This window comes from Carya illinoinensis, chromosome 10 (genome assembly GCF_018687715.1).
Source record: "Carya illinoinensis cultivar Pawnee chromosome 10, C.illinoinensisPawnee_v1, whole genome shotgun sequence".
In the NCBI taxonomy this organism is placed as follows: domain Eukaryota; kingdom Viridiplantae; phylum Streptophyta; class Magnoliopsida; order Fagales; family Juglandaceae; genus Carya; species Carya illinoinensis.
This window is the reverse complement of record NC_056761.1, coordinates 12,780,865-12,802,194: the sequence shown is the minus strand read 5'-3', so window position 1 is coordinate 12,802,194 and position 21,330 is coordinate 12,780,865. Positions and strand designations below refer to the sequence as shown.

The window sequence follows — 21,330 nt, the reverse complement described above, 5'->3', positions numbered from 1 at the left end:
TAATTGTAACAATTTAATTTTTTTTTAAAAATGATATATTTGATAAATTTATAAAAAGTGTGTTAAACACGCTAAAAAGTTGAAAACTGATCTAAATTGAGGTATCTAATAAAAGCATTTATGGATATTATGCAAGACATTGAAAAGCATTTTATACATATTAGGCGGGTTGTGACCAGAACATTATATATGCATTGAACCTGTTCCATCTGCAGTGGATCTGCAGCATAAGGAGCAAGTCAGTAGTTCGATGTGCCAATTCCTTAATGATAATAAGCATGACAATATGTAGACAAATCAGGTCTGCTCTGAGTGTTATTATAGGCAGATGAAGATGTATTTTATTTCAGTAATTAAACCGAACACTTGGAGTTGAGTTGAAAAGATCAAAGTAGGCAGTAAGTTAAACACTGCCTGCATATGTTGTATTTGGGTGGGAAAGGAACATCAGAAATTGAAAACTGAATATACATTGGAGGAGCTCAAAGCTTTAGTTTTCAGTACTCTCTTCCTTTGGACAGCTTCTATAGACTCTAGTGGGCTAGCTTTTCACGATGTTTTCATATATAGATAAGTGATTCTTTACATCATGTGTACTTGGGTGTGCTTTTTATCTGAGAAGGTACTTGTTTGAGATGCATTATGCTCGACTGACTGACCTAGCATTCTCAACAACTCAATTATCTGTGAAAATTCTCATGAGGCTCCCTACCAAGTTATAATTTTGTCATTGGATTGCGGGGAAAATTGCTCTGTTTTGATAAAAAAATCTTTTGAGATTAATAGAATATCTTTTACCATTCTGTATACCTTTTCTGCAGGTCTTTGAAGAACACTAATAGAACATCTGCTAACTAGTAGGTACGTGAAGTTTTATTATGATTTATCTTCATCTGATGTTTGTAGGTATAGGTATTTAATGAACGATGCATTTTCTTACAATTATTGAGTATCTGAAGCATTATCGAGAAAGGTACCTGTGTAATCTCATTGGTAGATAATCTAATTGGTACATCTACTTATAAACCATCAAAAAGATTAAAAAAGAACTTACATAAAATATAGTGACTTTCTATTAATTTATTTCATACAGATTTAATTGGCATTTTAGCAGAAAATACTAAATCATAATTTGTTTGATTACAAAATACATCTGAAATCTGGCATAGTCTATATGTTACTTTTTTGTTTGTCTTTTGACTAGCTGTAGTAAATCAAGTTGAGCATGTCAATTCTAGCAATAGAAAAATTAATACAATAAAAAGAATGCATATATATTATGCCACCAACAACAGTGAATTAACCCATTTATTTTACACATGATCTTTTCTGATTTGAATTGAAAAATGTGTTATAATTATCTACTAATGCTATGTAAATCGTGTGTAATCTATTCTCTATAGAAAAAGATTGTTTCAGTACGAAAATATCCCTCGCTTGATTACACACGATTTATTCTTAACTAGTAATTCTATAAACGATGTGTCTGTAATGATCCAATGAATACAACAGTTTGAAAGATATTTTAAGAATGTATTCAATAAAGTTTATTAATTATCAAAAAAGATATTTTAGGAATGTTTGTGGATGTGATGCCACAAGACTGCAGCAACCAGATATATGCATGGCTCTGGTTTGTGGTCAATTCTAACCCACATCATGACTGTTTACGCAGCCATAAGATATTTCTCCTTTGTGGTCCATTCCAACCCATGTACATGACCATCATATCTCTAAAGAAAAATCTCCTACACTCATAATTCAAGAAGTTTCGTCTCTGAGTTTGGACAGCATGAATGATACATCTGTTGCACTAAATTACAAGTATGCAGAGATGTTAAAGTTTCTATTATTTTATCTGTGAGTTCAAATAATATTCAAATATCTGGTGAGTGTAATCTGAAGGATACACTTGTTGCACCTGCATTGGTTGGAAATTGTAAAATTGAAACCAAGGACTGGTGGATTAGAGAGTGCCATGAGTCACTAAGAGATCTTGAACGACTAATGGGGTTGAAGATTTGGATATTAGAAGAAGACGCCTAGCTCAAAACCTACTATATATATGGTATTAAAGTACGATTCATTTCCACCACCAGAAGTTCAAGAACAAACCTTTCTTTCTCATTCAACAATGGCCTCCTCAACCATGGCTCTCTCCTCCCCAGCTTTCGCTGGCAAGGTAGTGCAGCTTGATCCATCAACCCCCGAGCTCGGTGTTGGTCGTGTTAGCATGAGGAAACCGCCACAAAGACTGTTTCCTCTGGAAGCCCATGGTACGGTCTAGACCGTGTCAAGTATTTGGGTCCATTCTCTAGGGAGCCCCTGTCTTACCTTATTGGGGAATTTCCAGGTGACTATGGTTGGGACAGTGCTGGGTTGTCAGCTGACCTAGAAACTTTTGCCAAAAACTGTGAGCTCGAAGTCATCCGCTCTAGGTGGGCAATGCTTGGAGCTCTTGGATATGTCTTCCTCGAACTCTTGGCTCGCAATGGAGTCAAATTTGGCAAGGTTGTCTGGTTCAAGGTTGGAGCACAGATCTTCAGTGAGGGTGGACTTGACTACTTGGGCAACCCAAGCTTGGTCCATGCACAAAGCATCCTGGCCATCTGGGCTGCACAGGTTATCTTGATGGGTGCCGTCGAGGGATATGTCTTCCCTGAGGATGCGAAGACCAGTTCAATAAACTAATCACCGCGATCGAGGCAAGCCACGTGCTTGAAACCAAAAGTTTCAAGAAAAACAGGGAGTTACAGCGTCTTTCTTGGTCAATTAACTACGACACTAAGGGAGGTAGCTCAGTTAGAGGGAACTCTAAAGGGAGGGCAATGTGAAGACGGGAAACACAAGGGGTTGGGCTTGGGCTTGGGTATTAGTGTAATTAGGGGCTTGGCTTGGGGTTCAGTGTAATTTTTTGGGTATTTTGGGTAGTTTTGGGATTAGTGTATTTTGGGTTGTTTTTTCACGGGCTTGTTTGGGTCATTAGGGGTGCTTTATTTTGGGCTAGGTGTTTTCTTGTATACGTTCAGTGTACTTGGTTACTCCTTTTGATATATAAAATATTTTTACTTAAAAAAAAAAATGTCTTCCCTGAACTCCCTCCCTTAGTAGCCAACTGAGATGACCAAGGAGTTGTAGTCGAGGGAGAAGAAGTCCCTGTTATAGACCTTGACGATGAGAGAGAAGGATAGGTCGAGGGTGAGTCCAGGCGACGAGTTGACTCGGACGCTATTGAGGCGGATTAGAGCAAGTTGGTTGGCCGGGTCGGATGGGTAGAGGAGAAAGATGGGTAGGTAGAGAAGGATAGTGGCGGTGGCGTAGACAAGTGTAACACCCCGTTCCCGTAGGATAGAGATGTCACTAACGTACATAATATAATGCCCAGTAAAGAGATTCATATTTTGAAATACCGCATTTATTAAAACATTAATTAAACTGAACATAACTGTTTTTGAAAAACTTAAAACTGAAAATGTAAAATAAAAACATAAACTAACCCTACATGTGACTTTTTATCCAAAAAAAAAAAAAACATAAAAGAACTAAGTCCTTGCACTAGATCTTCTCCTGGTCCTCCAACTTTACGTCCTTACAACCATCATTTGTGACATTTAAACATAGAGGAGAACAAAGAAACAAAGAAATAAATAAAAATGAGTCGAATACTTAGTAAATAGTATATCATACCGTAAAATATAACTTAACAAGAATTAATTTTTGAAAGACTCTTCAAACATGCATATACCATTCACATTCTCATAGCATGTCTATTCATCATCAACATGAGCTGAAACATATATAATCATGGCGAACATATAAACGTAAATGCATAATTTACTTGTTTATCTTGACTTTCGCTTATTATATGGTGAACCACGCTTGAGTCCGTGGCACCCCATAACTTGTCTTAACATGGAGTGAAACACACTTGAGTCCGTGTTTCATTTAACATAAGGTGAACCATGCTTGAGTCCGTGGCACCGCATAACATAACTTGTGGTGAACATGCTTAGGTCCGTGTCACCCTTAACATAACATGTGATGAACACGCTTAGGTCCATGTCATCCTTAACATAGCTTGTGATGAACACGCTTAGATCCGTGTCATCCTTAACATAACTTGTGATGAACACGCTTAGATCCGTGTCATCCTTAATGTAACTTGAAGTGAAACATGCTTAGGTCCGTGTTTCACCTAACATATGGTGAACCACGCTTAGGTCCATGGCACCATCTTAACATAGCTTGTGGTGAACACGCTTAGGTCCATGTCACCCTTAAACATCTTATCTTTCTTAATGTACGAGAACTTATTTAATATCATGAACTTTTCTAGCATGGCATATACTTGTAAATGGCATAGCATAAAATGGCATATCCTTATACATGGCATAGCATAACATGGCATATTCTTGTACATGGCACAATATGATCTAAACATAAACATTCCATGGCATACGTGATCTAGGTACCATATGAGCATGGCATAAATAATCTAGCTACTTTATTACATGGCATACTTGACTTAATGAACATCTCATGGCTTCCATATGATTTTAGAATTATTTACTCCATCAAACAACAATTCATTCATACAAGCATAATGTCATAATTCATCACAGGTCATGAAGGGAATCTAACCTTGACTTAGCTCATAGCGTAGCATAGACAAACATCATATTTTCATATACCATTAGAGTACAGTACACATGCAATTATATGATCATACTAATTACCTCTTAGCGCTGCTTTCACAATCTCACGTCGTAGCTCTTGACCTATACGAGGCACTAATCGTTACTAATATTTCTAGAAAACGTGTCGTAACATTCTAAATACTTAAAATCCTACCATAGAGATAATTTAATAAATATTCAAATATACAAAGATTACATAAAATAATATTATTCCAAAACTCATATCATAATACTTAATATCCTTTGTAAACATATAACTTAATAATTTTATAGAAATCTAGTTAAAGGTCAATTGGAATATTAACTAAGATAATAAGCTGAAACAATATAAAAGGATACTTTAAAAAATGCTTAAAAGCCCATTAATATTTTCTATAAAAACAAGTCTATGACTAATATATTTATTTAAGTAAAACAGCCCACTCAAATACACTAAAACAGTTTCGTGTAAAACACCATCAACTCACATTAAACAGTATGCTAATTTATAAAATCAACCTACTTAAAATAATGAATATTTTCTGAAAATAGTAAAACAAGCCCACCCAAATTAAACAAGTCCAGTTAAAAACTAAGTCTAATAGGTTTATTAAAAAAACTAGGCCCAACACCCTTAAAAGGAAACCACTTGGTCAAATGGCTAAAAGCCTAAAGGCCATTGTAATAAAAAGAATTTGGTTCAGGAGGGTATAGGCTAAGGGTCAAAGGGCATACATGTGATTATGGAAGCATTGAAGGGGCTTTTTGGGAAGTTTGAAACAAAACAATTAAAACGAAGGAAAAAGCTTACGGGAGTGGCTCACATCGCGTACGGTATCAACTAAACAAGGAAAAAGAAAAAACAACCAAATGGTTGTGCGATGCTTACCGAGAGGAAACTGAAGCGACGATGGCTCTGGGGTGGCTGGGAGTGACCGGCGACGCCATTGGCCTTCTCGGAATGGTGGTGCAATACGAGAGAGAGAGAGAGAGAGAGAGAGAGAGAGAGAGAGAGAGAGAGTATCTGTCAAGCCGACAGGCAAAAGAGGGAGGGGAGGGTGGCGGATGGCAGTGGGCTTGCCGGAAGGGAGTGGGTTCGCCGGAGTTGGGCTGGCCGGCGATTTCGGTGGTTGTTTCCGGTGAGTTAAGTGCCTTAGTTGGCTGAGAGTGTTTTTTCTTAATTTGCAGAGGCTGTTACGTTGGGATGGTATGTAAAATATTTTTCCCTTTTAGCTGAGGGTCTTGTGGGTTTTATAGAGAGGAAAACGATGAAGTACACGAGTGATATGGAGATAGGATAAAATTTGAATTTGAAGTGTTGGTTCTAATCTAGGAATCTATTCAAACTGGAAATTAAAGATAACTAAAGTGATAAGGAGACTTCCAAATGAAATACAACTCCGCTAAATCTGATCCACTGCTAAAATACGGAAGTAATAAAAAAAATGAAATAAATCAAAATAATGAAAATAAATAAATAAATAAATAAAGAAATAAACCATTCTTTTAGGATTGGATGTTACAACGAGATAGTGGCGAATATGATGTTCATTGGTAGGCATGTGAACAAAGAAAAAATCATAGAGCATAAGATGAATATCAGTAGAAATGTTAATGTAATTTCCATAGTGGGATTAGGAGGTTTGGGGAAGACCACACTTGCTAAGTTAGTCTACAATGATGAAACTGTAGTGAATCATTTTCAATGGAAAATGTGGGTTTGTGTCTCTATAGATTTTAAGGTTACAAGATTGATGGAAGAAATCCTTAAATCTATTGTCCGTGGGGTTTATAAGAATTCATGTAATGTAGAGATGATGCAAAAAAACTTGTGGGAACTTCTAAAGGATAAAAAGTATCTACTGGTTTTGGACGATGTTTGGAATGAAAATAGAAATAAATGGATTGAACTGACAGATTTGCTTAATGGAGGGTCCCATGGAAGTGTAATTGGCATAATGACACATAGTCACATGGTTTCTTCCATTTTAGGCCCTATTTACACACATTCTTTAGAAGGTTTATCAAAAGAAGAATGTTTTTGTTTGTGAAATGTGCGTTCAAGGATGGAGAAGACAAAAAACATCCAAACCTCTTACCAATTGTGGATGAAATAGTGAAAAAGTGTAAAGGATTGGCCGTAAAGAGTATAGGTGGTCTACTTTATTCGAAAGTGGATGAAAGAGAGTGAAATTTGGTTAGAGATAACTAGATCTAGAAATTGGAAGAAAATGAGGGAGGCATTTTACCTGCATTTTGATTGAGTTATGATCAAATGCCAATTCATTTGAAGTGATACCTTGCCTATTGCGTTAGTTTTCCAAAGAATCATAAATTTGTTAATATCTTTTTAATTGAACAATGGATGGCACATGGATTAATCCTCCAAATGCCAGTTAACAAAACACAAAAGTTGAAAGATGTTGGAGACTTGTATATTAAGGAGTTAATGTCGAGATGTTTATTCCAAGATTTTGAATAAGAGAACTTTCGCTTTTATTTATGCATGATCTCGTCCATGACCTTATGCTCTCTATTGCATAAGAAGAGTGGTTGGAAGTAGATTCTAACAACAAATAAATTGCTCCAACAGTTTGTCATTTGTCAATTTCATATAATGACCAACAAGTTTCAAAGTACTTAAACAAGTTAACTAGTGTGTGGACCATCATGTACCGAACTAAACCCGACGTATCCTCAGTTGAAACATGCATCTCAAGATTCAAATTTTTACGGGTGCTAGATATACAAGAATCAAATTTTGAAAGTTTGTCAAGTTCTATTGGTACTCAAAATCATTTGCAATATCTCGACCTATCTGGTAATGAATCAATCAAGAAGCTTCCTAATTCCATTTGCAAGCTACACATTTTGTGAACTTTGCTGCTTTTTGGATGTGTTAACCTTGAACGACTACCCAAAGATATAAGGAGCATGATCAACCTTAAGTCTTCTTATGATAACAACAAAAGATACATGCTTGTTCGAGAATGAACTATTTTGCTTTAATTCTTTTTGGACTTTAGCTGTGATCAATTGTCCAAGACTTAAATGCTTGTTTCCACAAACTTTCGTATTTTGTTTTTTGGGGGATGTGAAAGTCTGACCTCTTTGTCACCTATTATCAAGCACCTAATTGCCTTAGAGTCATTGTACATTATTAAATGTGAAGAGATGGATTTGATGGGAGGAGGAGGAGATGCACAAGATCTCAATTTGAGACTCCAAATATTGCATATAGAAGAGTTACCAACGTTGGAGGTTTTACTTGAATGGCTCCTAGGATCTACAAACACTTTAAAGCATCTATGCATCCAGTATTGTATAAGTTTCAAGGTCTTGCCAGAGTGGTTGCCAACTCTGAAATCACTTCAGACATTAGAGATCACTAATTGCGATGAGTTATCATCTCTACTGGAGGGGATTCATCATATGAAAACATTAAGAAAATTGAAGATTAAATATTGTCCAAAATTTTATAATCACATATTATGTTAGGTTTTATTACTCTCCCCTTAAATTTTATATATCTATACGCATGGATTTGCAACTTCCGCCTTAATTCCACGAGCCACGAGTTCAAGCCAATGCCAGCTTGAACGCACGTAGCATCAGTACATATATATATATATAATAACACACACACACACACACACACACACATATATATATATATATAATGTTATTTGCTTCGGTACCTATATCTATTTCCAAGATTTGGAGTCTCAAATTGAGATCTTGTGCATCTCCTCCTCTTGAAAAATCCATCTCTTCACATTTAATAACATACAATGACTCTAAGGCAGTTAGGTGCTTGATAATAGGTGGCAAAGAGATCAAACTATCACATCCCAAAAGACCTAATGTACGAAGGTGGGTGAGGCACCTGTCCATCTGTGGAAACAAGTATTCGAGTTTTGGACATAGGATTATAAATAAAGTCTGAAGAGAATTAAAGTAATATATTCCATTCTTGAGCAAGCATGTTTCATTTGTTGTTATCATAAGAAGCCTAAGGTTGATCAAGTTCTTCATATCTTTGGGCAGTCGTTCAAGATGGCATCCATCAAGCAGCAAGGTTTGCAAATTGTGTAGCTTGCAAATGGAATTAAGAAGTTTCTTTATTGATTTATTATTAGATAGGTCGAGATATCTCAAATGCTTTTGAGTACCAATGGAACTTGGCAAATTCTCAAAATTTGAATTACTTAAATCAAGCACCTGCAAAGACTTGAATCTTGAGATGCATGCTTCAACTAAGGATATGTTGGGTTCGGTTCGGTACATAATGGTCCACACACTAGTTAATTTGTTTAAGTACTTTGAAACTTGTTGGCCATTATATGAAATTGATAAATGAAGAACTGTCAGAGCAATTTCTTGTTGTCAGAATCTACTTCCAACTTGTGCAATAGAGAGCACAAGGTTATGGATGAGATCATGTATTTTTTTAAAGAAATAAAAGCAAAAGTTTTCTTATTCAAAATCTTGGAAGAAGCATCTCGACATTAACTCCTTAATATACAAGTCTCCAACATCTTCCAACTCTTGTGTTTTGTTAATTGGCATTTGGAGGATTAATCCATGTGCCACCCATTGTTCAATTAAAAAGATATTAACAAATTCATGATCCTTTGGGAAATTAATGCAATAGGCAAGACATCACTTCAAATGAATTGGCATTTGATCATAACTCAATCGTAATGCAAGTAAGATGCCTCTCTCATTTTCTTCCAATTTCTAGATCTCGTAATCTCTAACCAAATTCCACTTTTGAATAAAGTAGACCATCTAAACTCTTTACGGTCAATCCTTTATACTTTTTCACTATTTCATCCATAATTGGTAAGAGGTTTGGATGTTTTTTGTCTTCTCCATCCTTGAACTCAGATGTCACAAACAAAGACAAACCTTCTTCTTTTGATAAACCTTTTACATAATGTGTATAAACAGGGCCTAAAATGGAAGAAACCATGTGACTACGTGTCATTATGACAATTACACTTCTATGGGACCCTCAATTAAGCAAATCTGTCAGTTTAGTCAATTTATTTCTATTTTCATTCCAAACATCATCCTAGACCAGTAAAAACCTTTTATCCTTTAGAAGTTCCCACCAGTTCTTTTGTATCATATTTACATTACTTGAATTCTTATAAACTCCACAAACAACAGATTTAATGATTTCTTCCATCAATTTTGTAACCTTAAAATCTATAGAGACACAAACCCACATTTAAATAATTCACTACAGTTTTATCATTGTAGACTAACTTGGCAATTGTGGTCTTCCCCAAACCTCCTAATCCCACCATGGAAATTACATTAACATTTCTACCGACACTCATCATATGCTCTATGATTTTTTCTTTGTCCTCATGCCTACCAATGACCAATGATTCAACACTCCATTGAGGCATGGAATGCTCTTCTTCATCTCGAACGTTGATGTTAATGAGATTAAACTGATTCTTATTAGCATTAATTTCATCTAACCTCTCTCTAGTATGCTTGATTTTGTGAGCCTGTTTTAAACGGGATGGAAGTGCCATGGAGGAAGAAAAGAAATGTCGTACCTTTGAACTAGTGCTTCCATATGCTGTAATAGCTTGCTTCCTTAAAGCTTTGCACTCAATTTCATCTATGACATCCTCTGCATCATATAAGATATTTTTGACCTGCCATAGCCAGTCCCTCAACTTGGGGTTGCTTTCTTGCTTGTCTTCAGCATCCAAGAGCATGATTTTAATGGTGGAAATAGTGCACTCAAACTTTTGCAGGTCACTTTGGAGGCCCATTTACAATAGAAAAAATACAATACAAAGAATGCATATATATTATGCCACCATCAACAGTGAATTAACCTATTTATTTTACTAGTATTTTCTGATTTGAATTGAAAAATGTGTTATTATTATCTACTAATGCTATGTAAATTGATCTTGTGTAATCTATTCTCTATAGAAAAAGATTGTTTCTTAGCACTTGGATGGACGGTCTCAAATTTTCCTGATTTCTGGTACTGACTTAACTTGATAGTTAATTACTGCATCCAGTAAACAACAGAGAAATAATAGGTGATGAATAAATAATTCATTGAACTCAAAGGGAAAATGTAACCATTCCATAATGATCGTAAAAATACTGAATTTTATATTCTTTACTATTTGTTCTTTAGTTATCATTAGACACATTATTTATGAAGGTTTTATGTTTTCTAAGACAAATTAATGGTTAGACGTGGAGTTTTTATGGTAGAAAAAGTAAATATATGTAGGGCTATTGTGGTTGCAGAAGTGTTACTTACGTCTGTCTTTAAACTAATGCATTTAATAAGTTTAAAGAAGTCAACCAATAGCTTCTGAAGCTAATAAGGTCCAACATATGTTTATCCAATTCTACTAACAAAACTGCATATTTATCCATTCATTCTTTTTCTTAGAAAAGCAAGTCCTTTCATGATTATAATTTCACAAGATAACAAAAGAAGGAAATAAGTAAGAAACTGATAACATGGGGATTTGTTATAGTATATAAATTCGTTGTACTTGCCTCTTTTATTGTAATGAATCTATAATGTAGGCATATCAAACCGACTATATGTGTACTTGCATCATCAATCACTCTTCTTTTGACTGGCTTTAGCAAATCTATTTCATGAGCATGTCAATTCCAGCAATCAATTGCCAAAACAATACAATACAGAGAATGCAAGAGATCGATCCGTTTGAATTTATTTTGCAGTGTTCTTAAACTCTTTATATCATGATGGGTGATGGATGGTGGTTACAAAATCAGTTGGCATTGATCATGACTGATCAGAAACCCTACATTGAAAGCACTTGGCTGCCCTGCTGATGGTGGTTGTCACACAACCATTATAGATTACAACCCGTCCATCTATGTGGTTTGTGGTACTACATATATATGATCATATAGCCAAATAATGAAATATATGTAACTATTAAATGATAATGTTATGGGTGATGAGTTGTGTAATAACTGTAACAATTTAATAATTGTAATACATATTAGGCTGGTTGTGACCAGAACATTATATATGCATTGAACCTGTTCCATCTGCAGTGAATCTGCAGCATAAGGAACTAGTCAGTAATTCAATGTGCCAATTCCTTAATGATAATATGCTTGACAATATGTAGATGAATAAGGTCTTTTCTTAGTGTTATTATAGGCAGATGAAGATGTATTTTATTTCAGTAATTAAACTGAACACTTGGAGTTGAGTTGAAAAGATCAAAGTAGGCAATAAGTTAAAAACTGCCTGCATATGGTGTATTTGGGTGGGAAAGGAACATCAGATATTGAAAACTGAACAGACATTGGAGGAGCTCAATGCTTTATTTTTGAGTACTCTCTTCCTTTAGACAGCCTGTATAGACTCTAGTGGGCTAACCTTTCAGGATTTTTTCATATATAGATAAGTGATTCTATACAACATGTGTACTTGGGTGTGCTTTTTTAATGATTATAACTTATAAAAAGAAGTCAAATATTGAGAGGAACCCATTTTTATCTGAGAAGGTACTTCTTTGAGATGCATTATGCTTGAAGATTTTGAATTTATGCCCCCTCAGTTACATTGCTCAACTGACTGACCTAGCATTCTCAACAACTCAATTATCAGTGAAAATTCTCAAGAGGCTCCCTACCAAGTTATAATTTTGTCATTGGACCACGGGGAAAATTGATCTGTTTTGATAAAAAAAACTTTATTTTTTATATTTTATTTTTTTATTTTGATGTCGGGAAACCTTTCTAAGGCAGGGCCATTTGGACCCACCCCTGTAGAGTAAACTCCGATTCCGTGTACCGCACCCTCAGAAGATTCCCTACACAGATGAAAGAGGTATAGTGCTATATTTGAATTGAAGGATAATTGGGGGTACAGCTATAGATACGAGGCTATGTTCGAATTGATGGATCAGGATTCCTCTTAACTGGGAGTAGCCTGTTGAATAGGTGGATTTTGTTGATAGTCAAGTGAAGAGAAAATTGGTCCAAAATGCTCATCAACTAAATTGAAGAATAGGAGAGACAGATGATGAATTAGGGGGTGTATAAATTATCTTATTATCATTCCTTGCCATGATCTTCTGCTGAATGCTGAATCTAATAGTGGGCTATTACACTTTCACCATTCTGTATACCTCTTCTGCAGATCTTTGAAGAACACTAACAGAATATCTGCCAATGGCAAAACTAGTAGGTACGTGAAGTTTTATTATGATTTATCTTCATCAGATGTTCGTAGGTATAGATATTTAATGAACGATGCATTTTCTTGCAATTATTGAATATCTGAAGCATCATTGAGAAAGGTACCTGTGTAATCTCATTGGTAGATATAACTTTTGTATAAATTTTTCTTCTGGTAACTTCATGTTTCTTACTAACCAAATGCTTTATTATGTAATATGACGCATCCAGCAAGGAGTGTTTTATCTTCTAGAACACCTAGTAGAGGTTAAGATAGTGATTTGATTGTATGATAATCTCTAGATCCATGCTGTATTTTGACTTGATGTTGGCATTACCTTTGTCACTCAAATCATGGTTTTACCCTGTTGAAAATTTGGGAGCTAGTTGGTTTTGTGTGTAGCTGCGCTTCTAATTGCACAGATTTCTGTTCATCAAGGCTGAAAATCATTTGTAGCAATCTAGTTTTTACCCTGTTTAATCTGAAAGTGGATGGTTGCTTCCCAATCTGTAAGCGATGGTTGTAATTCTCAATGGGATTGGGATTTCCTGAGGGCAGGATGTGAGAATGAATCTGATAGTATATGGGTATTATTAAGTGTGAAATACTTTTTGGAAAGCTGAGAATAAGGTAGGTTTGATCGTTATAAAGCAAAGAAAGATCAGTCATGAAAGTTGAATGTGACTTTTTTTATTTATTTATTGGAGGGTGACATTGTACTCATGCAAGGTGTTGAGATTAGGGTTGTCAATTTTTTATAAGAACAGCAAGCCCGACACGGAATAATTGAGTTAAGGTTAAGATAATCAGGTCGTGTCGGGTCAAGAGTTAATAGGTGGACCTAAGTGATTTGATTAGCAAAAATAGAAAATGATATGTTACAAGCACAAATAAACGCACAAGTAAAGTTTAGAACGAAACAATAGCTCCCCTACCAGTTTAGTGCAAAACAAAATATAGGCATAACAAGAGACAAACATGATACTCATTAACAACTTGTGTGCAAGAGATAAAGAATGATGGCTGAATCAGTTTCGGTTTCAAATATTACACAAGTGAAATCTAGCTGCAAAGCAAAATAAGAGGCTTTGTTTTAGAGCCAACAACTCAGCCAAAGTATTAGTTCCATGTCCCAAATGGAGTGAAAAGGCAAATACAAATTGGCCAGTTGCATTTCTCAAGATACCTCCAGATCCTGCCATACCAGGATTTCCAAATGAGGAGCCATCAATAACATGCCCTGAGTAGGAGGCTGCCAAGTTACTGGAAATGGCTTTTTAACTTTGGCTCAAAGTGGATTAATACCCAGAATTCGTAGAGAAATATGAGCACTAAATTCAAGAGTTTGAGAAGGCTTAACAAAAGCATTATATTCAAGTAGCCAATATTTGATCTTATTGATAACTGCTGTAACCATAGGTTCCTTACCTTTGGGAAGATGATCATGTCTAGCTACCCATATCTCCCATTGAATGAACATAAGAGTAATGGAAGTAAGAATTGAGGCTTGATCATCTCTTCTGGAAAGTTGCTACCATTTCACCAACCTATCTTTCAATTGAAACGACAGTAAATTTGAGAAACTATACACTGCAGCAAAATCCTCCCATATATCACAGAAGCTAACTCTCCTTATTAAACAAATGATCTACAGCAATGACATTTAGAAACTAATAGGATGTCACATCTTCTAGTTGCCGAATCAATAGGTAATGCTCAAAAGCTAGTTTCCAACCAAACACTGGTATTTTAGTAGGAATCAAAGAGTTCCACATCACTTGGCTATCTGAAAATCAGGGTATGTTCTTCTCAATTCTGCCAAGCAGATTTAATTGTAAATTCCCCTACTTTTTTGTATGTTTCCAAACTCTTTAGTCTACTCCATTCCTCAGGGCAATGGGAAGAACTACTTTTATTCATTAGGACTCTTGGCTAAGTTGACGATTGCTCCTAACAACTCCACGCAGCCATGTGATTCATTAGCAACCGTAACTATCCATAACATGATTATTTGGATCATTCGGGTCAACTCGTGACCCGATTATATATTTTTTATTTATAAAAAGTCAAATTATTAAGTTGAAAAATATAGCACTTATTTCAATCTTTTCATAGAATCTTCATGTATAGCCTTTGTCCTGTTATATAATGGTAGGAATGATCAATATTTATGAGTATTTTTTAAATTTCCCTTTTTATTTATTTTAATTAGGCAAATAGGCCGTGTTGAGTTGGCTCAATCAATAATTGACATGTTTAAATAAACTGGTCAAATGAGTAATGTTGAGTCAATCCATAAAATAAACATACCAAGTTTATTGAGTTAAGATCAAGATATTTGACCCGTTTAATTATTTGTGTTGAGTCCGGTTACTTTAAAAATGAACCAAATCCAACTGACCCTACACAAACCTGACATGAAAAACATACTACCTAATTGATCGCCCTACTTGTTAATAACTCGAGATTCATTCATTCTTAAATATTTATGTTTGGGTGTTAAAAGCGATTTTAACCTATCTCAAACCGATCATTGATGGGATCCACTACTTTTTTAACTTCTCACAAAAAGTTAAACATATCTCAATCTATTCCATACATTCAAACACATATCTCAACTAACTTTATACATTCAAACAAATATCTAAACCAACTTTATATTCAAATGTCAACGAGAATATTAGGCACCGTATTAGTTGAATTATGGAGGAATGTTAGGCACCGTTTGTTGTATATAGTTGACTTTCCATGTATAGTATTCGGTGATATAGTTTATATAATAAAGAGAAAACTCAAGGCTAGGGTATTCGGACCAAGAAACTGTCATGGTATCAGAGCTTTCTTAAAATTTTTCTTGTGTTTCGATCTATCTTAGTAGTGTGATCCTACAGAAATTTTTTTCTTACAGAAATTTTTGACCAAGCTGCTCTGTTCTGTTCCCGGTTCTGTTCTGTGTCTTTCGGCACTCTGTGAGTTGTCTTTCGGCAGGTTCTTGGCACCATCATCTTGTTGGCTTCGTGTTTTGCAGGTTCTGCAGGTTCTCGGCAAACCACACGAGAACAGCTTCTCTCCTCTCCTCTCGGCAGGTTCTGCAGGTTCCTCTCGGTTTCATTTCTCTTCCAGTTCTGTTTACCAGTTCTCTCGTTCTGTTTACCAGTTCTATACAAACTAAAATCTGGTGCTAAAATACCGTAGAAAATTGTTTTTGACTTGATCTATCCTAACCCTTCACAAGCTAAAAATACATTAAGGTGTTGTCTTCCCGTGTATTTTTTTTCTTTCTTTTCCCCTCTCGGTTTCATATGTTGGCACCTTCTGGAGAATTCTAAGCAATCCAACGTGAAATTCTGGATTAGATTTGAGATTCTGTGTGGTATTTTCGAGCACACAGTCCGTGGGTCAGTCTTCGGTGCACTCTGTTACTTTCTTCAGTCCATTTTTTTTCGGGCATTTATCTCTTGACAGTTTCGGTATCCTCTCGGCAGTTTTATTAGCTTCCTAATTTTTTTGTGATTTTGCTTCTTGGCATCTTTAGTGCTATTTTTTTGTCTCAGCAATTTTTTTTCCGATGGATTCTGCACCTGTGTGTGTTAAATTTACGGGTACAAATTATTCTACTTGGGCATTTCAGTTTGAATTTTTTCTCAAGGGCAAAGACCTTTGGGGTCATATTGATGGCACGGATGTCGCCAAACCCTCCGCTTCTACACAATCTCAGGATGTCGGGTCTTCTCCGTCATGGGCCGTGCTTGATGCACGCATCATGTCTTGGCTTCTTGGTTCCGTGGAGCCCCATATTGTCATCAACTTGCGACCCCATCGCTCCGCTCAATCTATGTGGGCTTACTTGAAGAGGGTTTATCATCAGGATAATGATGCTCGTCGCTTTCAGTTAGAACATGCGATTGCCATGTTTCAACAGGGTAGTCTTTCTATCCAGGACTACTACTCGGCTTTTCTGACCCTTTGGCATGAATATGCTGATTTGGTTACAGTGGATGTTCCCGATGCCGCTCTTTGCACTATTCAGACTCTTCATGCGACTACCCGCCGTGATCAGTTTCTTATGAAGCTACGTTCGGAATATGAATCTGTTCGCTCCTCTTTACTGAACAGATCTCCTGCTCCCTCTCTTGATATTTGTTTTGGAGAGTTACTTCGTGAAGAACAACGTCTTAGTACTCAAGCTATTCTGGAGCAATCTCATGGTAGTTCTGGGATGTCAACTGTAGCTTATGTTGCACACAGACGAGGACCCTCTATCAATTCTAAAAACTTGCAATGTTTCTGCTGCAAGGAATATGGGCATATTGCTGTCAATTATTCTAAGAAATTCTGCTCTTATTGCAAGAAGAAGGGTCACATTATCACAGAGTGTCGTACTCGCCCTCAGCATCGTCAGGCCCAAGCATTTCAGACTTCGGTTACTGTTTTGCCCGCAGCACCTTCTGCAGCAAATGACTCTCCTGCACCTCCTGCATTTAATTATTGCACCCCCGACATGGTGCAACAGATGCTCATTTCGACATTATCAGCAATGGGGTTCCAAGGTAACAATTCTACTAAACTCTGGTACGTGGACTCGGGGGCCTCCAATCACATGACTAATAATCCCATTGCTTTATGCCATGTCCGGCCCTACGCTGGTAAATCTGCTATTCAGACTGCCAATGGCAGCTCTTTGCCCATAGCTGCTGTCGGAGATGTTTCTTCGAAGCTCACTGATGTGTTTCTTGCTCCTCAGCTTTCTACGAATCTTATTTCTTTCGGCCAATTAGTTGATAATAATTGTGCTGTTAGTTTTTCTGGTGATGGTTGTGTTGTGCAGGACCAGGTAACGGGGGAGCCGATCGCGAAGGGACCTAAAGTGGGGTGCTTGTTTCCACTATTTTTGTCTGTTCCCAATTTTTCTCCAGTTTCTTCTATTAAGTCTTTTGCTTTAATAATGTTTCAGATCTTAGTATGGTATGGCATCGTCGTTTAGGTCATCCCCATACTCAAATCTTATCTCATGTATTGAACTCTAGTTTACTTGGTAATAAAAATCGTTCTTCTTTATCTCTTGAATGTGATTCTTGCAAACTTGGTAAAAGCAAAACTCTTCCCTTTCCTTTGCATGCTAGTAGAGCATCTCACTGCTTTGATCTTATCCATAGTGATGTTTGGGGACCTTCTCCTGTTTCTTCACATGAAAAGTTTAAATACTATGTGACTTTTATTGATGATCATAGCAGATTTACTTGGGTTTACTTCCTTCACTCTAAATCTGAGGTCTTTCGTATTTTTACTGAATTTTTAGCGTATGTTGACAATCAATTTTCTGCTTCTATTAAAACATTACGCACAGATTCCGGTGGTGAATATTTGTCTACTGAGTTTCAAACATTCTTGGCTTCTAAGGGTATTATTCATCAACGTTCATGTCCCTCTACTCCTCAACAAAATGGAGTAGCCGAACGCAAAAATCGTTATCTCCTTGATGTGGTACGTACTCTCTTGTTAGAATCTTCTGTTCCATCCATGTTTTGGGTCGAGGCTCTGAAAACAGCTACTTATTTGATTAATCGTTTGCCTTCTCAAGTCTTAAATATGGAGTCTCCCTATTTCCGCTTATTTGCTACGCAACCTAGTTATGATAACTTTCGTACATTTGGTTGTGTATGTTTTGTGCATTTAACTCCTCATGAGCGACATAAATTATCTGTTCAATCTGTCCGTTGTGCTTTCTTGGGATATAATGTGTGTCAAAAGGGATTTGTGTGTTATGATCATACTTTACATCGTACACGGATTTCTAGAAATGTTATTTCTACTCGTCTTGCTGTTTATAGCGATGTTGATTGGGTTGGTTGTGCGGATACAGGTCGCTCCATCACTGGTTGGTGTGTGTTCTTAGGTAATGCATTGATCTCTTGGAAGAGTAAGAAGCAAGACAGTTTCTAAGTCATCTACGGAATCTGAATACCGGGCGATGTCTTTAGCTTGTTCTGAAATTATTTGGCTTCGAGGTATGCTTGCTGAGCTAGATTTTTTAGAGACTGATCCCACACCTCTACATGCCGATAATACAAGTGCTATTCAGATCACAGCCAATCCTGTCTATCATGAGCGCACGAAGCATATTGAAGTCGATTGTCACTCTATCCGTGAAGCATTTGAAGCTCGTGTTATCACTCTTCCACATATTTCTACTGAACTACAAATTGCTGATATCTTCACCAAGGCTCTCACTCGTCATCGATATTACTTGCTAAGTAACAAATTGATGCTTGTTGATTTACGGGCATCAATTTGAGGGGGGCTGTCAACGAGAATATTAGGCACCGTATTAGTTGAATTATGGAGGAATGTTAGGCACCGTTTGTTGTATATAGTTGACTTTCCATGTATAGTATTCGGTGATATGGTTTATATAATAAAGAGAAAACTCAAGGCCAGGGTATTCGGACCAAGAAACTGTCATAAAAAACATCTCAATGAGATTTACAAAACACTACTATTCAATGATAAACTCAAATCATCTGCGATCACCTCAGCACTCAAACTTAACGTTGAATCACATAAAAGAAAAAGGGAACTACATTTTTTGTTTGCTAGGAAATTTTATTTTTCCCAAGTTCTTTTTACACGTTGGGACAAATCCGTGGTATAATGATAAAAGAGTGTCGAACAGAAATAATAGGTACACCAAACACAATTAGAGGATTAAGTGCTTGACTAAGTTGACCTGAAGGAGTTCATGCTTCAAGGCCTTAAACTACTACACACCCAAATCCTCAAAACCACGAGCTTCATCTCTGGTAAAAATCAAACTAATTCAGTTTTTTGTTCACATGCAAATTAAGCCACTCTTAGTGGACCTACTGACAATTTCTTGGTCCAAATACTCTGGCCTTGAGATTTCTCTTTATTATATAAACTATGCCACCGAATACTATACATGGAAAGTCAATTATATACAACAAACGGTGCCTAACATTCCTCCATAATTCTCTTAATACGGTGCCTAATATTATTCCTCGTTGACAGCCCCCCTCAAATTGATGCCCGTAAATCAACAAGCATCAATTTGTTACTTAAGAGGCAATGTCGATGACGAGTGAGAGCCTTGGTGAAGATATCAGCGATTTGAAGTTCAGTAGAAATATGTGGAAGAGTGATAAAACGATCGTCAAATGCTTCACGGATAGAGTGACAATCGACTTCAATATGCTTCGTGCGCTCATGATAGACAGGATTGGCTGTGATCTGAATAGCACTCGTATTATCGGCATGTAGAGGTGTGGGATCGGTCTCTGAAAAATCTAGTTCAGCAAGCATACCTCGAAGCCAAATAATTTCAGAACAAGCTAAAGACATCGCCCGGTATTCAGATTCTGTAGATGACTTAGAAACTCTGTCTTGCTTCTTACTCTTCCAAGAGATCAATGCATTACCTAAGAACACACACCAACCAGTGATGGAGCGATGTGTATCCGCACAACCAGCCCAATCAGCATCGCTATAAGCAGCAAGATGAGTAGAGTTGCTAGCCGGGAAGAATAAACCACGGGCAGAAGTGCCCTGAACATAGCGTATGATCCTATGAACAGCAGCCAAATGAAGATGACGAGGAGTCTGAAGAAATTGACTGACTTGCTGTACAGCAAAAGAAATGTCTGGTCTAGTAATGGTGAGATAAACAAGACTACCCACCAACTTTCGATATAAACTAGGATCAACAAGTAAGTCACCCTCCTCTTTGCGAAGCTTGACATTTAATTCCATAGGTGTATCAACAGAAGTAGCCTCCTGTAGGCCAGCTGTAGCCACCAAGTCACTAGCATACTTATGTTGATTGAGTGAAATACCAGAGGGACTACGATGCACCTCAAGACCAAGAAAATATGTGAGAGATCCAAGATCTTTCATATAAAAGGACTCTAAGAGATGGGTCTTGAGCTGGTCAAGTAAAACAGAATCGGAACCAGTGATCACAATATCATCAACATAAACTAAAAGAACAACAATACCCTTGTCTGATTTTCGAAGAAATAATGAAGTATCATACTTGCTTTGCTTGAATGAAAATTGTAATAAAGTTGTGTGGAATTTATCAAACCAGGCCCTCGGAGCTTGTTTGAGACCATAAAGAGAGCGACGAAGCTTACACACATGTGAAGTTGGAGAAGTGAACAATTCCGGGGGTGGCTTCATATAAATACACTCTTTAAGATCCCCGTGAAGGAAAGCATTCTTAACATCCATCTGATGTAGTGGTCAATCACTAGAAGCAGCAAGAGCTAGAATCGTACGAACAGTAGTCATCTTAGCCACAGGAGCAAAGGTCTCTTCATAATTGACATCATATTCTTAATTATTCCCAAGTGCAACAAGTCGAGCTTTGTAACGTTCCAAACGTCCATCAGATTGGACTTTGACTGAATAAACCCA

General features: G+C 36.7%; 1 pseudogene; it reads left to right on the top strand.

Annotated features, from left to right (window-relative positions):
* Positions 1–857: 857 nt before the first annotated feature.
* Positions 858–2,691, top strand: LOC122278437 (annotated as a pseudogene).
* The last annotated feature ends 18,639 nt before the right edge of the window (positions 2,692–21,330 follow it).